Below are 4,805 nucleotides of genomic sequence, written 5' to 3' on the forward strand. Positions count from 1 at the left end.
TACAGGGGTCCATGCACTCAGCTGTGAACTTCTATGCCTATGCGCACTCAGCTGGAGATCCTGAACCTATGCTACGACCAAAACTTAGACTTCTCCCTCAGAGCTATCTCTCATACATGTCGATGCTTCATTAATTTATTCTAACTACTTAAGGCTTAGCTCTATTTATACAATCCCATGGTCCGCAGATCATGGGTAGATCTTTTATAGCTGAAATTACATTTCCAAAATAAGGGCCAAAAACCCTATGACTCTTTAATACCTAGGTGCTACGCAACCACAAAATGTGGAGTATTTATACTTGGATTAAAAAATTTGACCAAAATATGGGCTTTTAGCCCCAAAAATGCCCATGGGGGATCCCGCGCCCAACAAGGATACATCTTTGCAAGATATGATTAAGTCCCGCCTTATACAATTATCTTGCAATTAACTGGTAATTTGTAGCACACACCACCAAATGCTTCTTTTGTATAGTATTATAGTCATATGGGAACTTACTAGTTGCTAAAAGTAGGGAAATGTCTTCAAGATATTCCAGAATAGCTTCAATCCTAAATAAATTAGCATCAGGAAACTGATTGTTGGGCACAACCCAACTTGGCTAGATTTTGGGCAAGGAAGCCGAATTTTGGGGATAAAACGTGCAGTACAAAGTGTGAAGTGGACCATGTAGTAGAGCAAACAAGGATGACAAAACAAACCCACCGCACTATATAGGGGCTACATGGTGAAGCCCCTCCCTTTTTGTTTAAGCATATAATTTTAAAAGTTGAATGTTTTTGGACCATAGTCCCTTGTATTTTGGAAACCATGGTATGTGGTCCATAGTAATGAAGCGATGTAATCCCTCGATGTAATATTATATAGAGATGAATAATAAAGAATGAAGGCAATGATAATTAGAACCAATCTATGTTTATGGTTTGTTTCTTTGTGATCGGGCTTCGTGATGAAGCAAAGTCTGTGCAACTAAGTATGTAGAGGCCTAAGTCTGCAGCTGAGTGTGCAAATGACCTACAGTTGAGTGCACAAGTCAATAACTATTTTTTGTACAAATTATAAATTATAAGCAACAGTTCTTGTGGACATAGTCCCACATTGGGATGAACCATGGTAAAATTTATGTCTACATGTGTTTATTTGCTTATTATATGCAAATTATTTCAGTATTGTAAATTTTATGAATGTTTATCATATGTATAAGTAATGAACATAATTCTACAAAGTAAATTATAAGTGCAAAGTGTTTTGTATATGTGAAGTAACAAGTAAGTTTTAAGACATAAGAAAATAAAATGATGCCACATCGTAATATCCCTTAGGCTGTAGAAACTTGGTTCTGTAACCTCCCATAATCACTTCTGGTGAGACTACGATCTGCTTGTAGGTTGTTGCTAAGAGGGCAAGCAGTTGAGGATTTTCTTGGTGTGCAGTACAATTTGAACCGAAGTTGAGCCCACCTAAGCCAACAAATGGTTCTATTGCCAGGACCGGGATCTATTTGAGGGATATGTTTTGGCATCTAACGAAGAAAGAAATCCAAGAGTGGGTAGACCAAGAGGAATGAGAATTTGCATAGAAAGAAAATATAAACCTTCGTCTATCAAATGAAAGGTGGTTCCAGAAGTATATCTTTGAATATCAATACGAAATCTTCTTTGGTTTATTTCACGTTGAGATATACAAGTGGGTATCAAGATTGATAGAAAGAAAATACTGCTTCAAAGGAGACGAATCCAAGGAGTGGAATGTTGAATTAATACAGTGACTCAAGAACACTGAGAATAGGATCTTAAGAGTTGTTGATTTCCGGATTAATAGCATTTTGGGAGGATTCGATACAGAGCTTGTGGTAGACTCAATTATGTCCTACAGCGAAGCATAACGAATGTTTTTCGAAGGACCGTGAGGTAAGCTTTTAAGATCTCTGAACCTATGGATTAAGATGCATTTGTGTGAAAATGGAATTTTATGAATGAAATCAAATTATTAGCTACTTATGTTTAGAATGTCTGAAGAAGAGATTGGAACAAAACGCAATGCAAAAAGGTATAGAATAGACACTAAGAAGAGATATCATGACCAAGATCTAAAGGTTTTCATAGAAACCAACTATAGTCCTCTATTAGTTGATTCTGAAAGTGAAGAAAATCATTATGGGAGCCTTGAAGTAACGCCGCAGTATTCACCCTCCCAGCCTGAAAGCCTTCTGACGTTAGAATCATGTAGTAATCAAGGTTTTTCTGGTTTTACCCATCCCCCTACCCCCCATCCCCCTCCCCTTACGAATCCCCCACCCCCACACCCTCCCCCTCCCCCTCCAAGTAGAATTATGACCGATGATATTAAGCTGCTTGTCTTTAAAGGAATTGGATCAGAGGATCCAGAGAAATTATGCTTCTTATGCAAAGCAGTATGGACAACAAAGCGGGTCCATGACGAGAACATAAAGAAAGTACATCTTGTTACAACATTATGAGATAGAGCGCTAACATGGTACATGAAGTATTCAAGCGACCAGAATGGATCATTTACAAACATTAAAACAACGCTGATAAAAGAATTTAAGAAGTTGAAGTCCGAGTCGTAATGTATTATAGAGCTAAAGTAGATCAAACAAAGGCCTACTGAGTCTAGCTAGGAATTTGATCAAAGGTTCAAGATATTATTCGATCAAGTAAGCTTCAAAATACCTCTGTAGCAACATATGGAATGGTTTATAGTTATGCTACTTCCACATATAAGATTGTCTTTATCACAGTAGAAGATAGAGCCTCAATCTGAACTTTAGAAATTGTGATGAAGTTAGAAGCTTTACCCATAGGGGATGCCAGTGAAGGTATGCAATAGATTCAAAGTTAGTTGGCAAATTTGACTCTGTAGATACAAGATATGAAGAAAAGAAAGGAAGTTAGAGAAGAGGTATGGTGTAAAAAATGTAAAGGAGAAGACCATTCTAAGGAACAATTCCCACTTTCTAGAACCTAAATGGCTAGTGGTGCACTAAACCCTTTAAACCCCTTGAATGTTGGACCTAGATTATGGTGTGATATATGTAAAACTAGAGGTGAACACCACCCAGAAGATTTTTATTTGTTACAGAAGTACGCAAAGACCCCAAGAAACTTGTATTGCAAGTCCTGTATATCAGTGGGGCATGGTGACAACAACTATCGAGCTTACGAATTGATGGTGGAGTGAAGTTCCGATGCATATAGAATCGAAGTTGAAGAACATGGACATGAGGAACATGCACAACATGGTGGTCGAGGTGGCTATCAAGGTCGAGGTCGAGGTATGAGTCGAGGTGGTGGATCTGGTTGAGGACGAGGATAAATAATTTGCTATAACTGCGGCCAAGAAGGACATTTTGCAAGATATTTTGAGAACCCTTCCGTGACATTCGAAGTATTGCAAATATTTTTATCATTTTATTGAAGATTTTCCAATACTTATGGAAAAAATGCAATAAAAAAGAAACCAACAACCCACAGAAAACATCCAAATGATGACCGCAAAACCAAGGACCGATGAACCTCATGTTAGCATTTTAACAAGGAGTGGAGTGGTGACTAGAGATGATAAAGTAGATGGGAAAAAGGAAGCTAAAGCTACATGGGTAAGAAAAGCTACTAAAAAAGCTCATGTCTTCGATATTCAGAAGGAAAAAAGAAGTATTCATGGAAGCGAAGCGAAGCTTTATGGATGATGGGGCTTCGACCTCTACCTTGTAGCCAACACAGAAGAATAACTATGATATAATATCAACTACGACACAAGAGGTGGATCCAGACATTTTGAAGTCTTTCCTACAAAATTGCATGAATTTGTTAAGAAACCATAAAGTAGTAGAAGGGTTGCATGAAATGATAGAATCTTGTGCTTCTAAAGAAGTACCACAAAGTGATATGCGCATAGTGAATAATTTACATTAGCATAAGAAGAGTACTAGAAAATAAATGAGGCTTACTGCAAAGATTAAAGAATATGGCATGGATTAGGTTATTCTTGATTTTGGGTCTGATGCTAATGTTTTACCGAAGCAGGCCTAGAATTGATGGGCAAGCTAAAGTTGCAATAGTCACCTAGTCAACTAAATATGGCGAATCAACAAAAAATTGTTCCTCTAGGAAGATGATCAGCTGTCACAGTAGACATTGAAGGGGTGCACACTGCTACTGATTTTGAAGTAATAGAAATTATGGATGATAGTAATCCCTATCTTACATTACTTGGATTGGATTGAGAATTTTCTAACATGGATATAATCAACTTAAAGAAAAGGCAAATGATATTTGAAAGAAACAATATGAGATTCATTGGTCCATTAGATCCATCAGAAGGAGCGAGGCATATTGAACATATTAATGAAGAGTACAATGCAGCTAACATCGACAACATTTATTAGATAACATCAAAAGAAGAGGAAAATGATATTTGAAAGAAATAATATGAGAGTCATTGTTCCATTAGATCCATCAGAAGGAGAGAGGTATATTGAACTTGTTAAAGAAGAGTATAGCATAGATGACATCGAAAACATTTATCAGATAACAATAAAAGAAGAGGAATGGATTAATCCTACTGTAGATGGAAAATTTTGTTGGGCACAAGACAGTTCCTGCACTTCAAATTCAAAACAAGAATTGGAAAATTGGCAGAACTGGTTAAATGATGTGTCTACAAGGCAATGTGGAAGAGTAACTAAAGCAATTCGATGTATGCCAACTGAGGTATGTGACTTACCGTCTTATGATGGTTTGGGTAATATAAACACTTTTCTTAAACAATATGAAGAACAT

The sequence above is a fragment of the Pinus tabuliformis genome, chromosome 2_2, assembly GCF_031772625.1.
Source record: "Pinus tabuliformis cultivar Carrire ecotype Pingquan chromosome 2_2, CPIR1, whole genome shotgun sequence".
NCBI lineage: Eukaryota > Viridiplantae > Streptophyta > Pinopsida > Pinales > Pinaceae > Pinus > Pinus tabuliformis.